The sequence below is a fragment of the Lycorma delicatula genome, chromosome 12 (genome assembly GCF_047948215.1).
Source record: "Lycorma delicatula isolate Av1 chromosome 12, ASM4794821v1, whole genome shotgun sequence".
NCBI lineage: Eukaryota > Metazoa > Arthropoda > Insecta > Hemiptera > Fulgoridae > Lycorma > Lycorma delicatula.
Genome location: NC_134466.1, coordinates 11,595,038 through 11,613,497, shown reverse-complemented (window position 1 = coordinate 11,613,497; position 18,460 = coordinate 11,595,038).

Below are 18,460 nucleotides of genomic sequence, written 5' to 3'. Positions count from 1 at the left end.
AGACGTTTAATACATTCTTATCTGTTTTTCTCTTTTATCAAAAACCTCCTTACTATTTAATTGTTTAATCTCTAATCTCTAAATTGTTTCAGCGGTTCCTCCTTGCCACCTACATCTTGGCGTTCCCCTTCTCCTTCTGCAAGCGAGGTTTACCCCAAATTTTTTGTCATAGCCAATCATCTCGTTTACTGGACCTGTGCCTTTACCGAAAAGTCATTTCATTTTATTGATGTGCTATAACGATAAGTATATTCCCAATTCTTCCCTATTACTTTGTTTAGTTTATTTCCCAATTCTGCCCTATTACTTACACGAACCATTAATCTTCTGACAAGATTTTCTTCAAAACATCATCATTCTATCACTGAGGTCCTTCTTTTCAGGGTTTTGTTCAACGTCTAGATCTCCAAACCGTACGTAAATTCACTTTATTAAAACAAAACAAACATCTATTTTTTACTTCCTTGTACGAAATAAAGGAAGTATTGTGATAGCGAAAAATTTCGGTTTTTAGATTTCAACTGAAATATTCATTTTGACCATCCCTAAATCCACTTTGACTAGTTTAGGCGTGACGTCTATACGTACGTTACGTATGTACCGTATCTCGCATAACTAAAAAACGATTAGCTGTATGTTAAACTTTTGAATTTAGGACTGTTATAACATCTAGTGCACCTCCCCTTTTTTATTGCAATCAACTGAACCAAAAGTATCCAAAAAAGCCCAAAATCCTCAAAAAATTGCATTTTGGATTTTTTCTTAACCGCATTAATAAGCCCTCAATGAGAGCTTTTCAACGATATATCATAATTTTTTTAATTGGTTTCAGAGTTTTAATTAATACACTATTTGGATATTTAAAATATTTGTATATTTAAATTCCTTCCCAAATATTTCATTATTTGAGAAGGGACATCGGTTCGAATCAGCCATCAACTTTTTTTGTATTTAAATATATTGATTTATTAATAATTATTGGTACTTACGTATTAACGCCACCGCAGCTACAGCTTTATTTAAAAACAAAGTAGTCAATCGGATTTCGGTGGAACAGACGGGGCCCGCCAATGACGCGGAATATTGAATCCATTGAGAAATAACCTTCGAACAGCTGTCGCGGAATCACCGCGTTTTAAAAATCACGTTTTAACACATAAAACTCCCTGACCTCTGTTCCATGTTAACCAAACGAACGACAATATATCATTAAGTTCAGCGCCGTCACGTTAACGTCAAATGAACAACCAAGCTTTTAAATTGTTCCGCTACACTGAGGTGTCCTGAAAAATTAATGGATACGTCTAACATGTGTAATATTTATAACATCGAATATTTGCCTTCTGTTTTACGGAAGTGATGGACGGACTACTTCTATTTTGATTTAATTTCGTAGAATTATTCAACAATCTTGAAGGATTTTTGATACCGTTTTTAAAAAATGTAAGTTCTTAAGATTCTGCGACAAAAATACGTACCGAGTAAAAAATATCATCCTCAATTTACAGTAGGGTAAAAAATAATTCAAACGACGAATCTTAATCGATATAAAACTTTTGTAAATAACGTGTTTTAAGTTTTTTTACACAAATTCACGTCCGCTTTAGTTAAATCAATTACAAAATACGGGCTTTAATTAGAGGCTATCATTTTATAAAAAAATATACGTTTACTTTTCACGAGAAATTTTCTAAATTATTTATCGCTTTTTTTTTAAAGAGAAAAAATAAATACTTTTCTCAAATCCTTTTTAAAACGAAATAAGGGTAGAAGTTTGAACGAGAAATATCACCGGCTCTTTTATATGCACGTAGCCTAGAGAAATAGGGAAAGAGAAATAAAGAATTAAACGTATAAACGATAAAGTTTAAATGTAAAACACTAAATAATATAAAGAAATATAAATGAAAAATTAATGACACGTCAAAGGAGAGTAAAAATGTACGTACATGATAGAAAAAAGAAAAGAAATGAAAAAAAAAAGAATATAAGATGCATAAATACTTATAATGCTTGAACAAACTTTATTTGAACTTTATAAAGTGTAATTTGAAAAAAAAAAAGAGATTAGAGTAATCAAAGAAAGGATGAACAACTCATATCTAACTATAAATAATAAAAAAAACAAGCGATGTTTAAACAAATGTAATAAATAATCAAGACTAATTAAAAAGTAATTAAGTAAATAAATAAAATTTATTTTTCAGAGAAAAAAGTGGGTAAAATACTGATTAAGTAAACAAGATGGAAGTAATGATAATAATAAGAAAAAGGTTCGTTAAGAAATATTAGTAGCAAAAAAAAAAAAGAAGAGATAAATTACTATAAATTATTATTAATTTGGATCATTAAAAAAATAAAATATTCCTACACACGGATATCCAAAAACCCTTCGTTTATTGTCTCACTTATATTTTTCTTTTTTTTAACATTAGTGTCTCATAAACGAATATAAATATACTTTTAAGATTTACTTTATACACGAGGGATAACTGAAATGTAATGCACGATCGCTAACTCGCAGTTGGAAAGAGATAGACAAATAAAGAAAAATAATGGCACAACAGTATATTTTATTTGTTACAAAAACTTAAATTTATCTTTCCACGTAATCACCATTTACATATTTTTCTCCACGGTATACCAGTTTCATTCCGTCAATAAAGAGTGATGACGGCCATTCTTCGATTTCCACTGTTCATTATCCGAAATGAAATGAGTAACCCTTAATATTCATCTTTAATTGTGGAAAAACGTGAAAATCCCAGGGCTCCCAAATCTGGTAATTATGAAGGATTTGGAATAAACTTAAATTTCAACATAAGAATAGCGTCGGCGGATGTATTCGATGTGTGTGGCTGAGCATTATCGGCTCCGTGGGTTGTCGAACACGACACGCTCGTCTCCTAAGGTGTTTTACTATCTCTATGTATCGCCCAGAATTTTCAGTCGATCCGGCTTCCTAGTATTCAGTCGTGTACATATGTTTAAAATTCCAGAACTCTGTCGAGGGAATTTTTTTTTTGCAAAGGGTGAGTTTTGTATATTTTAAATTTTGGCGAACCATAGTCCCGATATTCCATGCTCTTTCTCTATTATTTGCTCTATCTATTTCTTTTCTCTATTTCATGCTCTGTCTTTATTATGGGTTGTAATGATGCGCAGAAGTTTCGTTCTCGTCATTATATTGAAAAGGAAGTCATCTCCGTCGTCACATTAAATATTTAGTAGTTGTTTACAGTATTCCTTTCGTTTTGTTTTTTTTCTTTGGTTTGCGTCACACCTAGAGCGAACAAATTTTAAAGTAGCTTAGTCGTGAAATAATTTGTTTTACTAGCTTTTTCGATAGATATATCTCTGTTTGGCCGTATGATGTTGCATGATGCAACGGTCATTTTGAATCGATTCGTCCACCTCTTCTTGTTTCTTCTTATCGGTCAAAACCACTGCGAGGTTCATCCTCAGTATTTTCTTTTCCGGTTTCTGATGTATGAAATTTTATCGCCCGCCTATTAAAAGTATATCGGTCAATTGTTTCATCAATACAAATGGGTTTTAGATGACGATAAGGCTGTCATATCGTTCACGTTTTCCAATGTTAAAAAATTAAATCACTGCATGTTGATTTAGCAGGCGTAGTCGACTAAATAACGATCGTGACTGATAGAAAAAGAGAAGGCATGGCTCAGACAGTTTTGGAATGTTAGTAGTAGAGAAATGATATAAGATGGCAGAAACTATTGCTTTGTACAACATTTTCTTTTCCCGTAACGTTTCAGTGTGCATTAAATTTCAACCGCCCTTCGCATTTTAATCAATATTTGCAAAAAAATAAATAAATTTCGGAATTTTCTTTTTAAATTTAAAATTTCAAAATGATTGTAATTTTAATATTTGAATAATTAATTTCTCGGTTAAAGAAATTATAATAAAATCGAAATATTTTATTTTGTGCAAAACGGCAACTCGCTAATTCACATACGAAGGTAATCGAGTTGTAGTAGAAATCGTTATATTTTGTCAGTCATCCCGTCCCAATACAAAGTAACAGATCGAATAGTCAACTATATTTTTTCCTCCTATATGCAAAAAAAAAATAATTATAATTGAACTCTTGAAATTTATTACTGTTTCAAAATTAATTTTTATTATTGGTCTAGAATAAAAAAAATAAGTTTATCAGTTAGTAGAGGACATGATAAAATAAACCATTCGCTCTCCGAAACGGATGGCCGTTCTTAAAATTGACAGACCTTTCTATAAAGAACTTGCTAAGGAATATTAGAAGCGAGGTGATAATCCGTCATCTCTTCACCGATGCTTTTATATATTTGTACACCATCATGCCACGTCCGCCGAAATTCTGATTATATTCGATACAATCGCGCTGTTTCATCATAAAAACTGGCTGTATAATGTATACGATTACTCTCATAGAAAGCGGCTTTGACTCATTAAAATTCTTTACACTTTTTATTCATAAGAAAAACCGAGGTAGGTGGGATAAATGACTTACTAATATTACTCCGTTTTGTGTGAAATAAAGAATTTTATACATTTTCTAATAAAAGTTATAAGTGTTCTATCCAACCGTGCCAATTCTGTGCCATCCGTTTCATTTTATAGTAACTTACTTCCCTTTTTATATTGTCTATCATTTTCATTCGTCTCCGACCTCTTGTTTCTTCCCCGTTACAAATCCTTCCAATGCCGTCACCAACAGGCAGTCACGTCTCAGCCAGTGTCCCAACCAACTGAATTTTCTTCTTTTTATTATTTCAATAATCGCCCTCTTCTCCTACTCTACGAAGCACCTCCTCATTCCAAAACTTCTGCGTCCAGCTGATCTTTTCCATTCTCCTCCAAACCCACATTTCAAAGGTCTCCAATCTTTTCTCCTCTCTTTTCCTAATAGTCCACGTCTTTGTCCCGTAAAGGGCCACACTCCACACAAAACATTTCGCAAATTTTTTCCTTAGTCGCAGATCTAGTTTGTTACATATCACTCTCCTCATTTTGTTGAACGCTTCCTTTGCTCTAGCAATTCGTACTTTAACTTCCTGATCACACTTTATATCTTCCTTAATGATGCACCCCAGGTACTTGAAGGATGCTACTTGTTCAACTTTATTTCCCCCAATCCTAATCGTTACCCTTTTGGTTGATCTGCTAATTATCATGCTTTTTGTCTTCTTTCTATATTTATCTTCATCCCATACTCCTCGCAGGTTTGATTTATTCTTCTCAACATTTCATTCATCATGTACCCACTCTCTGCCAACACTGCCATGTCATCAGCGAACCTAACGCACTCTATCCTCCTTCCTACAATATTTACACCCTTATTACCAGTTTGACTCTTTTCAATTATCGCTTCTAGGTAACACTTACCTAGAGTCGGTGACATTTAACATCCCTGTCGCACCCCTCTCCTAAGTCTGCTTTCCTCCGATAACTCATCCGCAATCTTTATTTTTACCTTCTGTGACAAGTACAGATTTCTTATTAATCTCCTTTCCTCCAGGCGACTCCTTTTTCCTTTAAGATTCTCAGCAATTTATCCCATTCCACCCTGTCAAATGCCTTCTCTAGGCCAGAAAGATCACATATAAATCTCTTTGCTTTTCAGTATATCATTCTCCGATCGCTCTTATTAATCCTATTGCATCCCTTGTTCCCTTCTCCCTTCTAAACCTGAACTGCTCTTCCCCAATTGATATCTCTCTAGTCTTCCATAAAGTCTCCCATTCAACACTCTTAGTAGTATCTTATCTGCATGCGATATAAGGCAAATGGTCCTATATTCCTCACATTTCAATGTATTACTCTTTTTTTTCGATTGGGACCATAACAGTAGTCACGAAATCTTCCGGCCAATCACCACTCTCATATATCAAATTATACAGACTTGTGATATCTCTAATTCCCCTTTCCCCTAAACCTTTGTATAGCTCAGCTGGTACTGCATTGATTCCACTGTTTTCCTGTTCTTCATTTCCTTTAAGGTTTTTTCTACCTCTCCCTCCATAATGGGGGGAGAGGTAGAAAAAAGTGTGTGAAAAAAGGGGTGTGAAAAAAGTGTGTGAGGAAGAGAAAAACCTTTCTCTTCCTCACACACTTCCGATTCATCTTCAATTCCTAGAAATTTTGGTCTCTTACCCACTTCGTAAAGTCTTTCCACATACCGTTTCCATCTACCTAGAACATCGTTCTTCCCATTACCTACCTCCCTAATCTTCTGTCGCTATTTATATTCTAGTTTTACCTTTTCTCTTTTTAAATACCAGTTCCATAACTATTCTATACATCTCTTCAAACTTCCCTGCCCTCGCCGATTTCTGAATATCTTTATACCTCTCCATCAACCATGTTTGCCGCGCCCTTTCTGTCTCTCTTCTTAATTCATTATTTAATTTCCTGTACATCTTCTTACCCTCTTCTGTTCTGACATTCTTCCACTTTCTTCTCTCGTCCATTTTATCCAACCCATCCTTCTGTAACCATTCTTTTTTTATCCTCTTAGTCTGCTTTTTACCCTCAGCATTTTCTTTGATTGCATTTATTAGATCCTCCTTCATATATATCCATCTCGTGTTTGGGTATGTGTTATCTTCACTTCTCTCTATATTTACCAAATAATTCTCCTTTAGCCTTTCCCTTTTGTCTCCATCTTTCAGCACCTCCCTATTTAACCTCTCTCTACTTTTTTCCCTTTGTTCAATCTTGTCATCCTCATCCGTAACTCTCCCACATCAAGATTATGGTCCGAATCTATATCTGCACCTAGATCCGCTTTTGAATTTTTAAAACAATTTCTATACCTGTTTTCTATAATAAAGTAATCTATCTGATACCTCTCTCCATTTATTCTTGATGTCCATGTGTATCGGCGTCTCTTGTAGGCTTGGAATAGTGTATTATCAATTACCAAAGGGTTCTCCTTACAGAAATCCACCAACCTTGTCCCTCTTGCGTTTCTTATACCTAACCCAAAGTCTCCCACAAACATTTCACTCTCATCCTTCCCCTACCACAGCATTCCAATCTCCCATAACTATAATGTAAGCTCCTCTCCTTTCCCTATCTATCAATTCCTGAATCTTATTATAGCATTCTTCAATCTCCTCATCTTAATGCTGGCTTGTTGGCATATACACTTGTATTATCACTAGATCTTCTTCCTTTTCCCTTCAATCTCAACAACAATATTCTTTCGTCGACATATCTTACTTTTTCTACACTATCTCTCATCTGTGGGCTCAGCAAAATTCTCACTCCATATTCACCACTCCTTTCTCCGCTTGAATAAAAGATATTTTACCCTCCACTCTGTAACTCTCCCCTTCCTTCTCACTTAACCACACTCAAATCCAGAACATCCAACCTATTCTTTTCCATTTCTCTTTTTGCATTCTATAGCGTTCCTGCTTTAAGTAACGTCAAAACATTCCAAGTTCCAATTCTAATTTTATCTGCACGTGACCTCGATGTTTCCTCCTGCCGGAGAATCGATTTACTTTAACTCCGGATTCTTTAACACTGAGGACTAATGACCTCCATGTTAAAGAACTTCTACCGGTTGGAATATAAACATTAATTTTATTAAATGTGACTGAATATTTTTTTTTTTCTTATGCGTGTGATTTGATAAATTTAAACAAATCGTAAATACAACCGAGTTGCTTTGATAAATTTTTTTCTTTATAATAAGTTTATAAAATTGCTTAGGCTCCTTGGAACGAATGTTCGAAGCGGCGGCTTCCATTTATTCGATGGATGCTTCAAGATATCGCAATAAATCATTCTGTATCTGTTCGAAACTCTCTAAAGCAGCTTTATTATTTGCAGATAGATACGGTGGGATGCTTTTACATCTGGTGCTTCTGTTTCATACACAAAGCTTAAAATTTATGATTAAAGTATTTTTATGACCGTTAACAAAATTTATTATTTTTATAGCTAAGTTTAAAATAAAATGTATTTTTATTAAAGCGATTACTATAAGTAGTTCACTTATTAATTTTAAAAAAGTAATAAATTTTTAGCGATAGAAATAAAAAGTGAAAAAAAATTTCGATTGAGTCTTTGATTTTTTATTAATTGAAGCGTGTTTAAACTGACGTCGATTACGATTTTCTATTTAATTCGGTTATTTGAATAAATGAGGTGTAATTGTGTTCAAAATAAAATGGATTTCATTTTACTTAATAAAATATTGTCCGCACAAACTATAAAATGAATAATCACAAAGAAAGAAATGATTCAAAAATAAAAAACGTCTGCGCAAAAAATGTTGTCTGCGTAAAAAGAATTTAAAGTTAATCATGAGCACTTAATTTTATTAGAATATTTCTATTCATTCTTGAGATATGATTTTTTTTTAATATGAAATGAAATTTAATAAATAAAAAGGTAGACAGATGGAAGAATTCTTTCGAACATATGTTTATGGAAACATTTTAATATATTATATCATTTGACGAAATTATACCAAAGTATTCATATTATGCACTGTGTGTATAAATTATTTCCCTTGGAAGTTTAGAAAGATTACACGAAGGGAAGATTAGAAGGAAGTCCCGAGAAATAACACAAATACCTTAAACGAAGCGACCGGATGGCTTCTTGCTACGTACATCTTATTGCGGTACTACTATACCCTCCAACATATTATTAGCAATGCCACGCTACTTCAGTTACTCCAAACAGAAGCACTGCTCATTCATGTGTTTACCTTTTTTAACTTTCTGTATTTTTATTGTATATATTCGTGCTTCAATAAAAATACATTTTCATTATTGTCCATCGACGATACGGAATTTTACGGGGTGCCCAGCAGAATAATAAGGTTTATTGAGAAGTTAATTTATGTAGGTTTTATCTTCTTCAAGAAGTCTATTATAGATATTTAACACATCTATTCATTGTTCCAGAGAACAGATTGTAGATAATTATTTGCGTCAAAAAATACAAAAAATAACGGAAATATTACATTTATTAATAAATAATGTAGTTCTATGTAATTCCTTACTGAAGTGCTGACGAGAAAGCAGGAAAAGTTATATAAACAAATAAATTCCAGTATACTTTTGACATATTCTCTGTTTTTATAACACCTTTACTTCTTACGTTTTAATAAGTTTGAATGATTCTTTTCTTTTTATATACTAATACGCGCGCGCGCGCGCGCACACACACACACACACAGACACACATATATATATATGTATGTATATATATTTGTGACAGGTAAAATATTCTTTTCGTTGGAATTCCTAAACTTTACAAGAAACTTTCCTTTTTAACTTTGAAAATAACTTCTATTTATATCGGTTCAGTTATAATATATTCAATATTCCTCTCGTCCTTATTTCATCTTGTCAGTCTTTATTCTTTTTGCTTCTTTTATCGAATTTTATTTAATGGTGGTTTCAGGTAGATGTAACTTAGAAAAGTTAATGTAATATCGGATAGAATATTTATTTATATTACAACTTTATAATGATGTCATTTTTAATAAGGCAACTTTTTTTTTTATTATACGTAAATGCTTTCGGTTTTTCTTTCTTTAATAAAGACTTTTTCTACTTTCTACGTCTCCATAAACCTAGTAAGTGTCACCTTAATTTATTTAAACAAAATATGCACCGTAAATCAAAAGCTTTATTATTTATATTATCATGTTTACATTAACGGAGTGTCGGATAGGCTAATATTTTAACGTAAAAACTAGAACTTTCTTCTAACCGTAGAAAAAATTCCCAAATAACTTTTTCACAGTATATTTTATATTAATGAATTCAAAAAAGCTGGCAACACAGTTGTTTCTGATGCATGGCTTTCACATACAACTTAATTTAAAATATTTATCTTTTTATTTAATTATAATATTTGTTCGTTCATTCAATTCAATGATTCTCAATAAACCGCGCACGCACACCGTATTTAATTTGCGTGGGTGTGGCGGTACTAGCGGTGATGGTCGGCACTAACTAAACTAATGTAACCTCACAACTTACACAGAACAAATTTATCTTGTACGGTCGGCAAACCGGTGTAGCCGCGAGGCTTAACGCACCAGATACCGAATCGACCGGACGATCGAGTTCGAGAACCAAGCAGACCGAGTTACTTTTTTACACTTTAAATATTATCCACTTATTAAATTCTACCGCTCATCTGTGATTTCACAACGCAACAGTAGTTTAGAGCATTTTTTGAGGTGGGGGTGCGATTTTGCAAAAGTTTTTCGCAGATATTTGTAATTTTTTAATCGTTGAAAAATCTGTCTAAGAAATATATGATCTTACTTAGGCAAAATTTGCAGAAACTGAGGGTGACTTTGCTCTACAGCCTTGACCTTTTAAGTTGAAAACTTAATGGCATCAATGCTCCGTGTAATCTGACCATGTTTGGTCAAAATTGGTCCAGCAGTTCTAGAGATTTGAGGTGATTTAGTGGCGGTCACCGAACACACACACGTATAAACGAAGATTAACATTCGGAAAATTTTTCATCCGGTTTTTTTGGTGTGTTGAGTTTCTTAGGTGTCAAAACGTCAAAATCCGGTAAAAACCGCATATGCCAAATTTGACCGATTTCAATACTTTCCCTTCTAGAGCTATAGCGCTATCTACACGGGAAAGTATAAAAGAATAAAAAATAACCTAAGTATTAAATTTATCGACGAGTCGCGTGATATTTTCTTAAAACCACTCTTCTTTTCTCCTTGTAATCGGTATAATATTAAATTAACTAACACTGAATGCCTTAATGTGTACGAACCGCTAAATTAATTTTACATTTTACGTAATTTTGTCTTCAATTCATCTCATAGACTTCTTCTTTTAAACTTTATCGGCTTATCTTTCTTTTGTTATAACGTCATATTTAAAAAAAATACTTCATTTCCTTTTTAGTTTCCATAATTTTTGTATTTCCTTCTTTTAAAAAGTTATTATCTATGCATTCATCTAGGTTTAAGGATAATCGGTAATTTTATAAAGAGTAGTCGTTGTTTATCTTCTCCGGTTTGAACAAAATGAGTTGTGCAATGAAATTAATAAATTAAAAATAAAATAAAATGCAAAACGGAATCGTCGATCTTAACTGATTATGAACGATTTAGACTTTTTTTTTAGAATTAATATTATCGTAACATAATTATAGTAAGAACTGCTTTTACATAAATTGATGTGTTTTTCTTTAAAAGGAGACCTCAATCGAATCTGTAATTTATCTAAATAAATTTTTTATATACTTTAAAGATGTTAAGTCCTTTTAGAACCGCCTGTATTCCTGTCACCGTCAGCACATGCTACTCCCTCCGGAAAGTGGGGATCATTGCATTCTCCAAATACTAGAGCCTCCACAAGGCGCAATCCTGCTAGGCCGGAAGGCTCTAACAATGAAAGGACTTCAGGGGACAGACTGAAATGAAATCACCCCGGAAGAACGAAGCTAATATGTGGCTAGTCACCCAACCTTTGAACCTTTTGTTGTTTATTTTTAGTTTTATTCGCTTATTAAAATTACGGGGAATCCTAGCAAATAGACTGGTCACTTATGTGTTGTGAGAGAGAAAGGGAAGCTAAAATGGGGACACATATATATCAGAACTATTAATTTTGCAATTTTTTAATTCTTTAATTAAGAATCTCTTCTTATTAGTAATCTAGTTTTAAAATAGTCAACAGTTGAATAACCCGGTCGGTAGAAGTACATCCAAATTATAATGACAATGAGAAAATACTAGTTTTCTTTTTTTGTACATTTCAGTAATGCGTATAATCTAGCTAAATTAAAAAAAAATAATAAAAATAACCTACTTTTATTTCGTTTTTAAACTGTACATAAATTTGAAAGTTTGTCTGTTTCTTTGCAACGGAATCATAAAAGAATCAACCAACCGACTGATTTCAAATTTTCAGGATACATTCACAGATCGAAACTCCCCCCAACCCCACCATTAAGCTTCAGGTTGAAGTTGTGAATCAAAAATATTCATTAAAGAAACAAAAATTAATCTTTCTATTCCATTACATTTCTATCAGCAAACAGAATTTCTGTCAGAAAACAAAAATATCGGATGATTCAAAAAGAACTGCACGACTTAAAATCATATAAAAATTTATTTGGATAACTTACAGATTAAACTGGGATCTCATTCCGTAGTAAAACACATTAAATTTTGTTACACGTAGTTCGTTAGTAGCGAATTTTCCCACCAGCCCTATCGCCACTGTTGTTAAAAATGTAAATCAGTAAAACACATTTACTGGTGCGTAACGAGCTTTCTGTGTGTTTTGGTTTCACGATTTGCACTCAGAAACTGGAGTTCGATGTAGTTTTCTTAGAGAGTAGAGTAAGGAGCCTCTTAGTAAAATGTACAATATGCTCTTGACACCAAACCTTCGTTGAGTCAGGTTGTTTTTCTTACAGACAGAACATCCCGTTCTTCTTCCACGAAACTGTAAATATTACCATTTATCTTGACGTTATTAAAATGTTATAATTCGTCAGTTAGACGATGATTATCAAAACCATTACTGTCAGCAAGGCGGGGCACTACCTCACTAACATCTAGAAGTCTGTGATTTTTTCGGTGGATTGGTCGTGAAGGTTCAATTGCACGGCCACCTCGCTCCTCAGACTTGACCCCGTTAGATTTTCTCTTCTGCGGTTTTATTAAAGATCGGGTCTATGTACCACCTTTACTGGCTGATATTGTTGAACTAGGCCTTGGAATTAATGCTGCAGCTGAGCCCAATTTTCTGGCTGCAGTCTGGAATGAAATCGACTTAGGTAGGATTAAGTCGTATTACAATTGGAAGACATATTCAATAAAAGTGAATGTCGGGTGACAAACGTGATGTGTTTTTCTATGAAATGAGATCTCAGCCGAATCTGTAAGTTATCTCAATAAATTCTTACGTGCTTTTAAAATTGTGAAATTCTTTTTGAATCGCTCTGTGTAATCATTTTTCTGTATTGAATATCTGTAAAATATTCAATATTTACGATTCTATAGTTACTAGTATTCTGTCACTTATAATTTGTTTGTTTTTTTAAAAAGTATTTATAAAGTCTGCACACTTCCTTCTTCGTCGTTTCCTGATCTCTTTTCTTTTTTGTACGTAACGTTTCATCATTCATTTTTCTTCTTCTTCCTTCCATGTAGTTTTTTCAGTCTTTTTCGTTATGCTCTGTAAAAAGAGATCGAATCTAGGATGATCTTCAAGTGGCGCTAAGTGTAGCTGGTTTCACGAGAACGAAACAAAAAAAAAGAAGAGATCAGCGTCTGGAGGTTAAACGAGGATCTAAATGCGAGGGTTTCTCACAATCAGGAGGATAATGAAAGAGTCTGGGGGTCCTGGCTAGACGGTCAGGCAAGCGAAGCTAAATAGAAAAAACACAATAGAATAATACAATCCTCGAAATTTTATCGTTGTTATATTTCAAAACTTGTTACATTTTAAATTTATCGGTAAAGATATAAAGTGAGTAGTATAAATTTTTATTTTCCTAGTTTTAAAGGTTTGATGACCTTTAAAACAAGTGCCTTTTTATGATGGTATTGGATTTTAATTTTCTTGTTTTATGACAATAGAATAAATAAATAAGTTAAATCGTAAGGAAGTAATAATATTCTAACTTTGTTAATGGAAAAAGGATTAAGTTTAAAAGCAGAGGACGTTTAACGTCACCGATTTTTGCATTATTAAATTTTTTTTCTAGTAATAAATTGTTTGTTTTTTTATGTATATTTAGCTATCTCTTCAAATTTTTAACGATAAGCAATCCTTACAGTCCTGTTCTGACCTGTCCAATCCAGTGTAGTCTTGTACAGATTCAAGGTTTCGATTCCTGAGTACCCGGTAGATTTTCTTTTAACTTATTATATAATACGCCATTGTTCACGCCTGTTGTTTTATCGGTATAATTTTAATTTTTTTTATAAAAGAAATTGTCTGTTTGTTTCAAATATTCAAATCGATATTAAAATATGGAAACGGGCTTCATATTTCAAAAATGAGGGATACTATAACGTAGAAATAACTACGGATCTACGTAGTTACAAAATTACTAATTTATGTTGTATTTGAAATTTTTTCCGCTACATTGAATCAAACGTTTTTTTTTTTTTTTTTAAACAGGAAGGTAGACACGTGTTACATGATTTTAATTTAACATTTTATGAGGTAAACAATGGTGAAAATCGTTTCTCGATAAATGTTGCCTTTGTTTTCAAGTTATAAGCAATCAAAATGTTACGAGGAATTGGAAAGGGGAGAAATTGCGGTACTAATAAAACGAGGTAAAACGTAGTAACGTTTTTATTTCGTAATACCTTCAGAATTACTTCAATAGCAAAGTTAGAATATTTTAATGTTGGAATTAATGCCCCAAATAGTAATATGAGCCTTTAAAATAATAATTAATACTAATAATAATAATAATAAATAATACACAGTAATTAATTTTTAAATTTGGTTAAATGTTTTCATTCCTAAATTATTTAATACAATAAATTTTTTAAAAAATTAACCGTTTTAAAATTTACTATAATTTAGAGTTGTAAATCAGTCAGCTGTTACTTTATAACAATGCACTTTGTTAACTTCTCAATTTGGTTTCTTACTTCAAATTACAATACAGTATTTTATTTTCTTTTTACGTATTGGAAAATTAAATTGTAATGGTTCTGATCTTTGTTTTCTAGTGCAAATAATATTATCGTTAAAGTTATACTTCTTTAGGCGCCTTAGAAGAAACTGATTATAGTGTATTTTCAACAAGTTACGGAAGTTGCGCGCGCCTATGTAACACACCATGAAGATTTGCGCAGGCCCAAGTGGATCGGTTTGCACGCACATGCGTGTAGTGTCTAATTCAGTCAGTCGTTCATTGCAATTAAGTGATTAGCACCTCTCTCTTTTTTCCTGTTTAGCCTCCGGTAACTACCGTTTAGATAATTCTTCAGAGGATGAATGAGGATGATATGTATGAGTGTAAATGAAGTGTACAAGACTACACTTCATTTACACTTATACATATCATCCTCTGAAGAATTATCTAAACGGTAGTTACCGGAGGCTAAACAGGAAAAAGAAAGTGATTAGCACCTGTTATAAACATAGCAGATATTTAGTTGTAATAAATATATATTTATATACACATATTTTTGAAGACGGATGTTTTAAACTGTGAATATTGTTTTTCATATTCATAAAACTTTATTGCAGCGTATATTTATCGAGATTTGAGGTTATATTTATAATGACTAAAATTATATTTTTTAATGACACAGAAAATAGCACACATCAGATAAATTGTTGATTTTGCAAAAGTAATTTAAAATTAACAAAAAACAAATTTAGTGTATTTCTATTATAAGATAAATCTATTTGTATCATATTTTTCAAATTATAACCCTCATGCGTATTCAGTCGTAATCCGAAGAATTAATGGAGCTAAACTAATCGAAATACATTCCATACACTTTGTTTTAGGTGACAACGAATACTTCAATACTTTTTAAACTGTGTAAAATAAATATTATTTAATTTAACTGTTATTTATTCGAACTTTTAATCTTGGTATTTAATGTCGTCTATCGATCGTTTGACTCGGTTCAAATTTATTTGATTGGGTAAAAAAAATATTTTTTTATTCACGCCAAAGTATTATAACTTCTTACGTGTGTACATAAGTACACACGAATTTTTTATCTTCGTTTATTCATTCACTTTTTTCAGAAAGTTGGAAAAAGTTGATAAAGAGTCACAAATCTTCTATGTAAATAAAAATGTTTGTTCTTTTATCCCATACGCGTTCCTATACAATTCATCCGATTGCGATGAAACTTTGGTGAGTTGTGAAGTCCGTGAAGGTTTCTGAATTAGTTTGGACCTGCTAGGTAGCGCTGGGGTCGAAATATTTCGAAAAATTATATTTATGATCCGATTTGGCTCATATTCAGAATATATATTAGTTACGTGAAAAGAAATATTTTTTAAGAAAAATGGACCCGCTTGATGGTGCTGGGGTTGAGATATTTAGAAAAAATTGTATTTATGTATCTATACCTATTTGGCTCATATTCAGAATATATATTAGTTATATGAAAACGTTTTTGTAAAAACTATACCCGCTAGGTGGCGCCGGTATCGAGATATTTACGAAAAAATCAAATATACAGACTTTCTTCTTCTATATTTATAAAAGGCAATGTTTGTATGTATGTCCGCTATAGAATACAAAACTGCTGCACCGATTTACGCGCGGGTTTTTGGAAAATTGTCAGCGTTGTCCGGACTAGATTTAGAGCTATTGAATTCCTCAATCCGACCAGTAGAAAGAAAGTTAGGGTAATTTTGAACCGACTTCTGTGTTTAGAGTAGTTTAAATTAAATCCGACAGGTAGCGCTGTTTTGACAATTGGATTTATTTAAATTCTGACTTTTATAAAGTGGAAAGTTAAATTTTGTGAAGTTCCGAAATGTTCATTTTGTTAATGTTTTATCAAACTTTCAATTGTGTTCATCTACTCTCTCTCTCTCTCTCTCTCTCTCTATATATATATATATATATATATATATATACTCAAACTAAGCACTGCTGCATCGGCTAGTAATATATAAAAAAACAAATATTTTTTTTAAATTCTTGTATAAATTTTTACCTTTTGAGGTGGAAGAAGAAGTAAGGGTTAAGAAGTTATAGGGTAATTGTTTTTAAATTTTTGCCAATCTTTAAAATTCAAAGTTTAATAAAGAATTAGAACAAAAGATTATATTTAGCGTTAGTAAGTTATTATCATTTATTTTAAATTGCGATTACTTTAATTTTATTATTTTTGATAAGAAATTATTTTTAATTGAAAAAAAAAACTGTAATATGTACGATTATTTCTTAATTTTTATAAATTTATCTCATATTTCTATAGGAAATAAAATTTTGTGTCGTTATAAACAAGGAGTTATTGAATTACAGGTTGCGTCGTTAGGGTTTTGGTAAATGATTGGTACTGCAAAGTTTCTTCAGATAGATTTAAAATGTACTTCGGTTAATAAAACAAAGAACATAAAATAACAGAAATAAATGAAAAATAAATTTACTCTTTAATAACCAACTTATGAATAGATTTATATGACGTAAAAATACCGTGATTGAAAACATAATAACGTTGTATTTTCTTTTTCATCTACATCATTAAATTTTGTATTCTAATGGTTTATGTATATATTACAGTAATATAAATAAAATATTCTATAAACGATGCGTCTGCTAATTTAAATATTTGCGGTAACAGAAGGAATTTTACGATTCAATGATAACTTTTTTATAATCTAATTTATATTTTATTATAAAATTTTATAGTAAGTAGGATAAAAATGAATGGTGACACTGCATCGCACACGTTCTAAAAACGTAATTCCTACTGCATATAATATTCTGCAACTACATTTTCGTTTTTAGTTATATTTAATTATAATAACGATTTTTTTCGGCTTCTAAAAAGGGATAAATTAGTTATATTATTAATGTTTAAATTAATATCATTTTATAAAGCTAAGAAAATAAGCTGTAGCTTCTTTTAACTTTTTATTATTTTTTAGCGCACTTTATTATTGCTTTGTATACTTCATAATATTTTTTTTTTAATCTGAATAAAAAGTAGTCTTTTTTAAGCTCGTGAAATTCATATTTTATTTTATTTTTGAAAATCAGTATTACTGATTTAAATTACCAATTAAAGAGAAAATAATTAACGTAAAAAGGTAAAATAGGGATATTATTACAAAAAAACTATTAAGTTGTGATTAATAGGAGATATACGAAGATTATTTTTTTTCAAGGTCCGATCGGTCGCGAAATAAAAACCCGCGCAAAAATCGGATGAACCTTTGCGCATATGTGTTGCGCAGCATTTCTAGTATGGCCTTCAATCACGCCGCGTCACTTCGTTTAGTTCTGAATACGCAGCTACCGCGTTAACATTTCTACAACAATAGCATCTCCCGTCAAGTGTGAAGTGCGTGCGGTAATTCGATTTCTTCAGGCAGAGGGGTATAATGAGGCTGAAATTCATCGACGAATAAGTAATGTGTATGGTGAAACTTCAGTGAGTGACAGCAAAGTGCGACAATGGTGCGGGAACTTTAAAGCAGGACGTGCAGATGTTCATGATGCAGGCGGTCAGGAACCCACCGGATTGGTCTAGTGGTGAACGCGTCTTCCCAAATCAGCTGATTTGGAAGTCGAGAGTTCCAGCGTTCAAGTCCTAGTAAAGCCAGTTATTTTTACACGGATTTGAATACTAGATCGTGGATACCGGTGTTCTTTGGTGATGGGTTTCTATTTACCACACATCTCAGAAATGGTCGAATTGAGAATGTACAAGACTACACTTCATTTACACTCATACATATCATCCTCTGAAGTATTATCTAAACGG